At 39.7% G+C, this 12935-nt stretch overlaps 2 protein-coding genes across 3 annotated transcripts in view; one reads left to right on the top strand and one right to left on the bottom strand.

Moving 5' to 3' along the window:
* Nucleotides 1–12935, top strand: part of LOC107225843 (dual specificity protein phosphatase 10) — a 93087-nt gene that overhangs the window by 58856 nt on the left and 21296 nt on the right. The gene's annotated exons all lie outside the window — the stretch shown is intronic.
* LOC107225845 overlaps nt 1–12935 on the bottom strand; it is a 135035-nt gene that overhangs the window by 111583 nt on the left and 10517 nt on the right. For both annotated transcript variants that reach the window (XM_046738265.1, XM_046738267.1), the window contains exon 2: nt 935–1084. The gene's annotated coding sequence lies outside the window, so the exon portion shown is untranslated. The remainder of the gene's footprint in view (nt 1–934; nt 1085–12935) is intronic.

Genomic DNA, 12935 nt, shown 5'->3' with positions numbered 1-12935 from the left:
CGTTCAAGGAACGGCTCCCAGCCGAGCCTGTACGAATGTTTGGGAAGTTGTTTGATCGTAAAATACCTCATTAACTATCGCTATGCCGTGACAAATGAAGCGAAATATCAAAGAGGCGATTCATCTTCAACGCATCACCTGCAGTCGAATAGTACCTAAGTGTTGTCAGTCTTGGAATTGACGCTAACGAGATTGCCGTGCAATTAAACTTTCCCCGAGCAACATGGTACTCAATCGATACGCGAGACCGCAACAAATGCGATTATCCACCTCAGATTCGAACCAAGCTTTCCGTTTGCGGATAACGACGCGAAATGTTAACTCCGAGGAAGACACTGCTGGGAACGGCATCGCACGCACGATGCTTCACTTCATTTCGTTCAACCCTTGCTCGCATTCACCCGATCTCCACACTTCGAAATCGTATCACCTCCGTCAGCCTTTGTCCAGAAGGAGACTGTCCGTCTACTCGAGGAAAGGCGCTACAGGTTGAAAGATTCGTCGTCGCGTCCTCGCGGCGGCGCTCTTTCAGACCGCAAACTGTACAACGGAGTAAGTGGACGGACTTTCTCTTTAAGTCACCGAGCAGCGACGACCTCGCCGTGTCGATTCGATACCGACTCCGTGGCAGAACTTGGCAAGTCCGCGGGTATTGTGAGAACGCGGTGAACCGTTTTAAGGGTGGCGGAGGGGGTGAATAGGAAGAATAAGAGGCGAAAGAGGACTTGTCGAATCGCCGGGATCCACGACTCGGTAAATCGGGCGTCGAGAGCACCGGAATTAACCAAATTCTCGAGACACGTGCGAGCGGTTTTTTTATTCGCCTTCTTCTTCTTCTTCTTCTTCCTTCGCACGTGCATCTCCGCGGACCCGATCTCTCGACGCGTTCCAGAAGACGCTACAACTTACGTAGCCGCCGGAAGGCTCGACTTACCTGTCTATACGTGCGGCGAACATGATCTCGTCGAGCTCTGCAGTTTCCGCTCCGCTTTTGTCTACGAACGAGTGTACGGGCATCGTATCTTACAGAGATATATCGTGTCATCGTATACACCGAGCTTCCGCCACGTTGGATGTCCTGAAACTGATAAACGTTACGAAAAATAAATCAACCGTTCTTGAATGAAAATGAGTTTTAGATAGTCGTGAGAGAAGTGTCTATTAAATATGACTGTGCTCTGTACTGTAAAAAATGCGACGTGGGTTTGTGGAGAATATTTTTCGGTGTCAATCCAACGCTACTCGATGTCAATCTAGTACCACGTATCGTCAAACTAACATTCAATCTTACGTTCAAGTTCTGAATTGACTACGAAAAATGTTCCATCGTAGTTCGCATGGGCCATTTTTTACTAATTTTAACACCGTAAATTTTTTACAGTATAACTATACAACACGAAGAAATAATACTTCAAACGATAGGTACGGGTTAGTTGAAATAAATGTCGAATTGAAACTATACGAAAATCTAGCCCACTAACGATCAGCGTGTTGGACAATAATTGCGAGATATTCGACGTCGACGACAATTGCGATGATATCTAAGATCGAAACTATCTAAACAAGTACGCGCATTGTCCGCGATTAAGACACGTTCCAAGAGTCATGACGGAGCAACAAGATTGGATGAAATCTTGACCGTACGAACGTTTGTCTGTATAAAATATAAACGTAATGTAACACAAATGCAACGTTAATAATAATACATTAAAACCGTCTACTAAGGAGACACGACGGCGAAGTTTATTCGATTGATAAGAATTTTATTACAAGTGAAAGTGCAGCGCGAACCGAAGCAGAACGAAAGCGTCCGTGTAGTCAGGTCATCGATCGATAGATCCATTCTCCCTTGGTCACCAGAACTCTACGTTGTTCGTTTAAACCGGGCTGTAAACTCTGCGAATTACGTTATAGTTTGATACTGCCTTATAAATAGTTACACGTAATACAGCTGCATCGGCATTGCGAAACTTGCGTAAGGTCAAAGCCTTCCGTTTCCTTTTCTTCTCTTTTTTTTTTCAATTAATTTACTTTCCCATTTTTGCTCCTCGTAAAAGTCACTGGCTTGAGCAATTTTATTGCGTTACCGCGGATTCAGCGTTTAATTGCGTAGACCTTATTTTTCAATCACCGAAATTCCATCTCACGGATTCTAAACTGAGAGAAACTTGATAAAACACACAAAAAAAAAAAAAGAAAAATAAAGACGCTTCATCGCAGATGAAGATATCTCTGGAAGTAGGAAAAATTTCCAGTTTCACCCGTTAATTAATGAGAGTGGATTTTTTTAAATCACGTAATGAGCATTGCTGGTACACAGGAACAGGTGAAGTTTTTTTTGAAAAACAACAATGAATAGTTTTCTGCGGACTATCGCTTTCGATGATGTAAAAAAAAAATATGAATCTGATCGCGCGATTGGTTTCTGCACCTCGACACGTGATAAATATTACCAAATTAAACTGTACTTGATTGAAAGTTTTTCAGCCCAATTATACATCGCAACAATTCTCAACTGATTGTGCAGAGCGGTTGCATTCCTGCAAACTAGAGTGAAATTTGTAACCGTTAGTAATGCCAGCAGAACTGTGACTCGTGTGAAGTATACTCATAATATTTGAAAAGAGATTGCGTTTGACGCTGGTTGATCGATATACCAAAAGTTTTCTGTGAAACTTTCCGCTGAACGATAGGAGATGAGCAACCGAAAGTTCATCTAGTATTGCTACATATTCAAAATATATTTTCGATTGCCTATCCGGTGGCGTTGGACGGCGAGTTTCACAGAAAACTTTTTAAACACAACCCGTTGTGGATCGAAATCGTGGCACCTTGAGAAATTTTACATTTGAACAGCCGGTAAGAAACATCTGCTCGAAACTCGTGCGTGTGTGTGTGGATGTGTGTTTAATTGCAAGTGCATGATACATAATAACGATGTAAAAATGTAATATTTACTAGCGCGGAAATTCTTACAACCGCGGGAATTCCTCAGGTGAATGTTAGAAAAGGCCTTTTCGATTTTCTGTTTCACGGATTTCCACGACACAGTCATATAGGCACAAACTCTCGTTTACTAAACCGCAAACGCAGTGGTGTACAAGATAATTAGTGTCATTATCTATAGATAGAGATAAGATGATTCACGTAAAAATTTGTCTAGATGACACGAAGGAAAGTTCCTTCAAGCAATTATACCTGCACAAGATAAGACGGTCATCATTTTTGTCTGGATGATTAAAGAGATAACGACAAAAGCGTAAGATTGTTAATAGCACTGGGGGAAAAAATAGTTTTTTCAACGAAATATCGATTTATCTCGCTTGTATATCTTGACAGAAAATATGAAGGTCAACGACAAATTCCACTAGATGAAGATGAAAGATGAATTTTACGTCACAATATCTCTGAGAGATTAAAGATGAGGTGAAAATGAGTTGATATGATGATTATTTTAGATGATATTACGTATAAAACGTTGCCTCATATACCTCATACGTTGTTCCGAAAACCATCATGATCCTATAGACAAACGCGTTGTTTACCTTAGTGATCGGTTTATCTTATCTTTGTACCGTGAAAAATAAATATCAAGATGAACGGAAAATTAATGTCTGCGAAGATGAAAGGTGAACTTGACTCACGCTATCCTCTATAAGATAAAAGATATGGTGATATTACGGTTATCTCAGATAAAATCATCTAGATAACCTGCACACGATCCACTTGTCGATACGAAAATCGTCATTATCCGATCTACAAAGGCGTTATTTATGGCCGGGAATGAAACTAAGGAACGATATCACGGACGGCCTCTGAAAGCTGGTGGAATGCAGTTGAACGGCAACTCGGAGCCGGAGGTCGTTTCAGGGCGGCGAAGAGGAAGGAGACACTCCGGCGAGTGTGTCTTGCTTACCTCGCACGGCCTTCACACCTCCTCTCCCTCTCCTGCCTCTCTCTCTCTCTCTCTCTCTCTCTCTCTCTCTCTCTCTCTCTCTCTCTCTCTTTGCCTATCGCTTTCTCCCTCTCCTTCTCCCCCGTTCTCCACCGAGACCAGAGATGAAATTTTTATTTCCTATGCCCACGGGACTCGGACTCGGTTCGTGCACCTCTGGCCGCCTTGTCGTAAGCCCAACTCGCGTATGTGGGCTCGTTGTGACCGCGTTCCGCTACCACGTCAGCTATTTCAAACAATTTCGTTCATCTCTACGTATAGCCGAGAATTTCCAGACACTTTAGCCGTCGCGGATCGACTTTTCGAAAATTTCATCCCTGACTACGTTTTTTCTCCTCGCGAAAATTAAACCACTCTAGAAAAACACAGCGTAAGAAATATTCTACTCGATCATAATAAAATTCGTTTGGTTTAATTACGACGTATTACGGAAACTGATGAATTTACTAACATTGATTTACCGGTTCTTCGATTCAACCTTGTTTTTTTTTTTTTTTTTCTCTCTTCTCTTCGTCACACATGCAGCAGAAAAATTTTTCCCTTTAATGTGACAGTAATCACGTCTTACTATTGGATCAACGATTCCCAAAACCAAGCGGGAATATATTTGTCAAGACGACTCCGAGGAAATTTCCTTGGTATTTCACATCACTGTACGTGATATTGCGTAATCATTGCGCGATTTTATGGAGCGACTAATAACAACGAATAGCGAAACTTTTCTTGGAAGAAGGAAATTCTTAATTTCGCAATAGTGTCAGGTAACTACGCAGAATTCTATGTTATTATTTTAAGAATCGAATTAATTGTTTCGCCTGATTGAAACAAGAAAATTCGGCACACGACCGGTACGGATATAATCTAACGTTTATAATCTACGCGAACAAGAGATTTCTCAATGAAACTTTAAATATCGTTGCATTTCAATCCTCGTGTGATTCGCCCAAGTATTAACATTACTCATATTATTACGATATAAAGTATACACGCCTTGAACTATTTTCACTTTCAACCATAAGGGAAAAATATACTGGATAATCACTCGCGTCAAATTTTCTTGTAATCTCGATTACGACATTTAAACCTTCGTTGCGACGACACGAATCTTACCATCACTTTTTAGTACCTCTAAAAAAATGATATTTTCAAATGCACCGAAGATCGCAGGACGAGCCTTGAAAACTTTTCCACGGCTATTGAGTCTCGGAGTAAAGATGAATTGAAAAAAAAAATGATACATTATATAAATAATAAATAAAAAAACAACGAAACAAACATAACGAGTGGGTAAAATAATGATCTGAAAGAGAGGCGAGGACGAGAGCTGCTTATGTGACATGGCGAGATAACCTTTGCCTGTACCGTATACATGCAGACGACGCGACGTTGGAATACGAAGGCTCTATCAGACGTTGCGTGTGTAAAAGGCGCCACATAGTTATTCGTTGACGCCGAACAGCTGACTCCGTCGTACATTTCGTTAGTAAAAATGGCCGCCAGCGACGACCTCTCGCCCAAGGAGCAGGGGGGGGGGACGCTGGTTACGTTTGATTAGAGAGCCTGCGTAAAGAAGGTGACTCACCGAAGGCCTAAACCAGCAATGGAGGGAGTAATGGAAACATTTGACGGAATTATCGCTCGAGGAAGTGTCGACTTTTTTTTTAAGGATAACGAGAGAGTAGGTAGGCGTTACCTCGTCGATGAAAGCGCGGCGTCGAAACGTTGCGGTCGTAGTTTTTTTTTTTTTTTTTTTTAATATTAAAAACGTCGAACAAGCCTATGCATGCAATTTTAACGAAACACTTGTTGCGTCCGTAGGAAGTAAAATTAACGTCAGTTCGAACAACCCGCGTGTCTGAAAATTGATCCGTACCTTGTATACGTTACGTAATAATTAATACACGGAGGTTTGCAATGCGGGGAAAAAATATTCTTTGGTTATATAATACATTGCAATTGTCGCTTGATTAATCGCATTAAATCTTTCATTAAAAAACTAAGAAAATGAGACCCTGTAGGACCGTTAACGACACGATGTGTAGGTTAAAAAATAAATAAATAACTTTATACTGTTCTAGGGTTAAAACAACGAAATATTCCACATATTCTTGTATTCAATACAGAATAGGATATCATTACACATACAGCAGTGTGTAACGAGCTGTGTACGAAAAAGATTTAAAAAAAGAAGTACGTTACCTTGCAAATTTGGTTTGTTCAAGTGTTACGCGAATTAACGTTTAAGAATGCGACGGTCCGGTACGCTTGAATAAAAGGTATAATAAATACAGAAAAATAATGAGTAAAAATAGAAAAAAAACAGAGTTGTCTATTATTGTGATCACTTGAGAGAGTGACTCACAACGGCGAGTGTTATATACCGTAGTATATGTATAGCATTACACACAATACGTACACTATCGACAACGCATTTATACTATCAACATCGGCGTAAATAAGTATTGTTTTTACGAAAGCGGCTAACTGACGGCACGTCGATAACACGTCGACGACTGTAACTACATCATGTATTATATGAGCTTTGTATGAAAGCGGATGCCGATGAAAAATTCATCGATGCACTGCACGTCTTGCATTCGTGTGCATAAAATATGGACTCTATGCACGTGAAGATGGTAGATCGTAGGCAGAAATGAGAAAAATTTCACTCGTTAATTATACGCGAACAATGTAAGTTTGAATGTTATTGGATTTATGAGAAAATTTAATACGAGTAAGTGGATTTTGTGTATTTTTTATAGCTGTTGCAACGTTTCTATAGGTTTGTTTTTAGTTCGCTATATTTTTTCGGTTAAAATAAAACTCTCGACATCGGTTTATCGCAATAATTACAAGAAAATATAAGTAGTACGATTGACTATAATCAAAAATAACGATAAGGCGTACTAAACTTCCTGGTTACAGCTACAAAACATATTGTCATTTAACAATCTGAACTGTATTTTTAGATTAAGGTAAAAAATAAAAATGTGCAAAGCCTCTGGTTACCTATAGCGCCGCGAAAATGATTAACAAACAAGAAGTTACAATCAAAAACTATACCACAAATCGTCACGTGACAGACGTAGGTGAAAACTTTTTCCTCATTCCAAGCGCGTAGTAAAATGAGATAAACATACGTATCAATATATTGTAAAAAGAGAGAGATTTAGGAATATTTTTTGCTGTAATTTTTCGGTCCCGGGTTGTTGAAAAGAGATAAAAAGATCTATCAGTCGTTTAACGGCTTAAAGATATATACAAGCGAGAAGTGTTCTGTGAATATTATAATAGAATTTGTTTTCCTTGTTGTCTTACGTCTCGTCACGGTACTGATTAGCCTTTGCGTTAACATTCTCATTCATAATTCTCGAGACGCAGGCGGCGCTTGATGAGCAGAAGACACGCGGCAACGGCAACGATGCACGATTGAACGTCGATTATGATCGCGAAGAGTGCCGACGTATAACGTAAATACGATATCTATCCAAGCCGCTAATTGCGCGAGTGGCTATCAATCCCTGCTCGGGGGCTTTCGGCCGAAACTTTACCATATAAGGTATATGGAGGAATCGATGAGGCGGGACTACATCATTGGCGGCTGGTCGCGTCATTGTTTTAACTGATACCTAATCGATTCGATACAGCTGCTGTATGTGTGCGCGTACATCGCAAGTGTGGAGACGATGTGCGATGATCGATGCGATAACCGATTAAAACGCGAGCTTGCTTATCCACGCTAGGGGGCGGAAATTAATAACTTGGATCGGTTTAAGGACGAACAGACCGAATCGAAAGTTAGGAAAAGATAAAAAGTTGTTTGGAAAATCTACCGTTATGTCATTTCAGGCCAATTATGATCGGAAATTGACGTATCAATAATTTTAGAAGAATTTTTATAGTTGGATCAACGTTCGAAATAATCGAATTCTCCTGTTTTTTTTCCATGTTTTGATAATATTCGGCTACTTTGTTTTTTTTTTGTTTCGCCGACTAGCTCCAGGCTTGGTAATTATTTACACAAAATTGGACTAACCAAGAAAAAAGAAATTTTTCCCGGGGTGAAAATTCACTTGATACGTCACTGGTACATGCCCGTATAAAATTGATGTGTCGAATCGAGCACGTCGTCCTCGAGCATGTCGATTATCGTGACCGAAATAATGATTCACCTTACGGGCAACTATAATTGACGATGATACGTATGCCTGTATCGAATACAGGATGAACATGCATCTATAAAAATACAGTATATGTGTATTACAACGTGAGTAGGTACCTACTTGCGTATAATGAAAGATGTATAAATAGGCAGACACGTCGCAGTTTAGTTTATTTGTGACTTTAGAAAGATGTGGAAAATGAGGTTTTTTTTTTATTTTTAATTTAGTTGCCATATTTTATCGATATTTTGTTTTTTTTATTTTTTTTTTAGTTATTTTAACCTTTGCAGACATCCCTATGGGGTCACATGTCACTACAACTGTTCGATACTGATTCATTTATAAAGTACAACGCCGTTGATTTTGTCGTGGAAATCTACCGGCGCCAATCATTCTTGCGCAGACTTACGTAGGTTGTAGATAAATCCGGTTGTCAAAGTCAAAATCAAATTGGTTGATGTTTATTTTTGTAATTTTGTCGAGTTTCGTCATTTACGGGTATAAGTGTAATAATTTTCTTTTCAATTTCTTATAATTCCGAGATCTTCCGCTGGCAATTTAAAGAGTACTCCATGTACGAAATTAATAAAAAGCATCGATTTTTGACCGAACAATTTTCTTAATCGATATCAAATGAGGGGTAACGTCAACAATTTAAAAGCTGTCACTCAGCTGGTGGCTGTATTTTATAGAGATGGCGCTTCGACTGCGAACGTACACGAAGATCTTATCGAAACCCCGATCGGAGCGTAGATTATAATCAGTATTATCGTTGTAGTAGCTCCTCGATAATCTCAAGTTTATCACATACGTACAGGTACCGGTCATTGAAAAAATTCAAGCACAGTCACGATGAAAATCAAAACCTTGGCCAATCACGAGGATCATAATCCAGCTGTTGCGGTTGTCAGTATTGTCAATTTTTATTAAATATATCGGCACTCGGTAGGATGCAGATCCGATTTTCAATGCACGAAGTACTCAACCAAAGTACCGTTACTTTCTTGTTTCTTCTTCAGGTACCTATTTCTTAGAACACGAGTAACATATTTACTTTGCAAAAGAAAAAAAAGAAGTCTTCCCACATTTATACCTTTAAAATCCGATATGCATATTTTTTATCCTCGTACCAGGTCGGTGTCCTGAAGTGAAATTTCGCATACCTTGGAAAACGTGACCCCTTAACAATTTGATACACCGATACACAAAATTTATCATTTGTCGTAATTTATTACGTGGCAGGGATACCTCAACTAATTTCGATCGTTTGAACCCTCTCTTTACCCCACACATATTTCATCTTAACTCCATAATAAATCTATCGTCGAGTAATTCGTAAATTTTATCGTGTCAGATGTTGCCGATTCCGCGGTGTATTCGACTCGAAAGGATAAACAGGCGATAGTAACTTTACCAAACTTATTCATTGGCTCGATCAGATATATTAGATATATGTGTGTGTATGTAGGAACAGGTACATGTGTCGATAACATTGTCTTGCGTATGATTGATGGATACGCAGATAAGTGTCAGGGTGCGAAATAATTCGCATAACGACGGACAGATAAGGATACGGATAATGCGTATTACATACAACCGATTCGCGTAATGATATTCTATATTTATATATCCACTTATCAACCGCATGCGATTATAAGAGCATTTTTGACGCCCCTGCAATACGAATCACTGCAAAAGATATCCGATTTCGTTAATTCAGCTCCACACAACTATGATATTATACCATGTATTATTAGTTTAAATTTCGAATACACGGTATTCAAACGTGTATTAGGATCGGATCTTTTGTCATTTTTAACGTCCGCATTTATCACAACTTATTGCACTATCCTATGACATAAGATACTTGGGAAATTTTCTTTAATTGTTAGGAAATATGTTTTCAATAAATTCCGTAGAAAGAAACGAGGAAGAAAGAGTCATCGAGTTATACGTTACTACGTAATTTCCGTAACATGTGACATATGTACTTATACTTGAAGATACTAACGTTCGAATACACCGAAGTTTCTTCCACCATCGGCAGAAGTAACGTGTAATTGCATAAAACGTTCCGCGGCACTTTACTGACGCATAATGCTTCCGCCTGCCGAACATTCTCCATGCGTAAAATAAAATCCCGATTTTTTTTTTATTTTAATATAAAAATTGCCATGCGCCATTTTCAATTTGAGCTTCTGGTTTCACCGGAAATGAATCGATTTTCAAAGTAGCGTTGTTATTCGTGTTTTTTTTTTTTAATTTCTCTATCAAAAATTTTACATTTAGCTGCAAAGTCCCATCAGTTTCAGATTTTTCGCTACGCCATTTTCGATTATTATCGCGGAAGTTTATCAGATAGACCGACAAACTCTTTTCTTTTCGTGGTGATGAAAAGTATCGCGAAAAAACTGGTTTTTCCGTGTTTGTTTACTCATGCCGTCATTGTCTTTTCCGCGTTTTTTCACGTCACATCGACGCGTATTCAAGGACGTAATTGAGTTTCTTTATATATTGCACACACTCGCACGTGATGCGGTGAAATTTTATCGTCGGATAATAGTCGTCATCTGCAACTTCGATGCAAGGAATTTTTATCACTCGATCTGCAATCGCTGACGCTTGATATTGACCGTTATTATATATTTACATACTCGCAGATTTCGCGATGACGTTTTTCGTTCGCACCGCCTTCTACAAATCCTTCCGCTGAACCCTTTTTCACGTCGCACGCGCAACATCGACCTTACGTCACAATTGCGAACAACGTCACACGCGACGGAAGGAAATAGGTAACGTGCCATACATGACGGACATCGCGTACTCGAAATTCTTACACAGTCCTACCGGATAACGTTACACAGTTACTGCGAACTATGACCAATGGGGAAATTAGTAAGGGCGAATGACGATATCTTTTGTTCACACTTTTTTTTTCGGGACAGATACGGCAAAAGTTTCGACATTTTTTTTTACGCATTTACATATCACGTGTTGTACACAGCAATAATTTTCCGTGGAAAAGAGAAACGATGTTCCTTCTGAACTTAATCCTTGATTTTTGACGAACTGGCAATGAATATACGACGACTCATCACTGCCAATGGTTATACTCGATACGTAGAGTTGCGTAGAACAAACCTATGTTTCCGTACGTGACAATTTTTAAAACGATGCCACGTTATACAGTATTCGCAAGTTTTTCGATGAGATTTATCGAACAACGCTGAGTAACCTTGCGAACAATTACAATTTCGCATGGAAATGACGCGTTGTGTGCTGTTATTTTTTATTTTATTGTTTTTAAAATTATGAGAATATTCTGTGTATTTACCAATAATAATAATGATAATAATCAAAATGTCGACTGTAAAACGAAATCGATCAAAAACGGGATTTACGCAATTGAACTGCCACAGTTGTTGGAACCTTGCTTATAGCATCGATTACACGGGTGTTGAAGAGGGATAAGCAATGGTCGAATACACAGATGTTCATAAAACGTATGGTTAAGTTGAGCTAGGTTATGACTTACGAGTGTCATTCATCGTCAGTGACGAATGTTCCGACGAATGACTAACCAACTTCGTTTCTGCCTACCTACACCGTGTTGGAACGGCCGGCGGTAGGAATTGAGCGAGTAAATTGCTTCTTTGTTCGCGAAATTGGCGAACCTTCTCCTGCATACAGATACGCCGATTAGCATCGACGCAACCTTCCCGTGGTTCCCTGATGTTGTTTTGTTGACTGCGTTACGGAGGGTTATTATACAAGTATGCATCGCGATTTCGGTATTCGGAACGACATTGAAGCCTTTACGTCATGGCATGGAGGATTTTTGAAAAAAGTGCTACGCCCCTCTCGACCTAAGAAAGCCACTCCATTGAAAGCGAAGTGTTACCAGAAAAACTATCGCGTGCCTGCAGGGAAAATTTTTGGTCTTACAAGTGAGGTTGATTCGTTTGGATCTTCCTCTGTCTGATTATAATTCACCGTGTAATTTCTATTACACATTGCAAGGAACATTTACTTCCGATGGACGTTCCGTTGACATTCATGATGGATATCCAATAACGCTACAATAGATCTCCATTAGAGATCGAAATGTCCGCGTGTCATCCATCGCGTAAGAAGTCTACTGGATATCCACACAGACCTCCATTAACAGATCTCATGGACTGTTTGGAGAAGAACTTTGAATCTCCAATGGGCATGCTTTTTCTAAGCAATATATCAGAAACTACCGTGTGCACATTTTGTTTTGCCTCGCACAAAAAGTCCTAGGCAATACAGACTAGGCATTCAAGAACAACCAAGTACGTAGATACTGGACGAAATTCGGTGTAAACTAAAGGGCTAAATTACTGCGCGTTTGCACAATTTGGACCTCTCCTCGCTGAGGTATCTATCACGGGCTTTAACCTGACCGTAGATATTCTGGATGTCTATTAGAGATCCACGATGAATATGGGTTTTTTATGAAGCTTTGGATCCTGCACGGATCCCTAAAAGATTGAGCGTTCCGCGTGGAACTTCACAATGGTTTTCGATAGGTATACATTTCGCATCAGCAGGGGGATGCCGGACATTTCCGGGATGACAAAGTTATTCATGAATTGTGCAAAGCGGCGGAGAATTGAATGTTTTGAGAATGAGCCGGGACTTTAAGTGTCCCCAATTATGTACAATGCAGAGTGTACGGACGTGTTGGCGTTGGCTGGAAGCGAAATGACACAGTCACAAAAGCTGCGCATGCGATCACGTATACATACATGTATTACGTATGATACCATGGACCACACGACATATCGCGTGGC

Source organism: Neodiprion lecontei, chromosome 4 (genome assembly GCF_021901455.1).
Source record: "Neodiprion lecontei isolate iyNeoLeco1 chromosome 4, iyNeoLeco1.1, whole genome shotgun sequence".
Classification (NCBI taxonomy): Eukaryota; Metazoa; Arthropoda; class Insecta; order Hymenoptera; family Diprionidae; genus Neodiprion; species Neodiprion lecontei.
The sequence above is the reverse complement of the archived record's forward strand: the minus strand, read 5'-3'. Positions and strand labels throughout refer to the sequence as shown.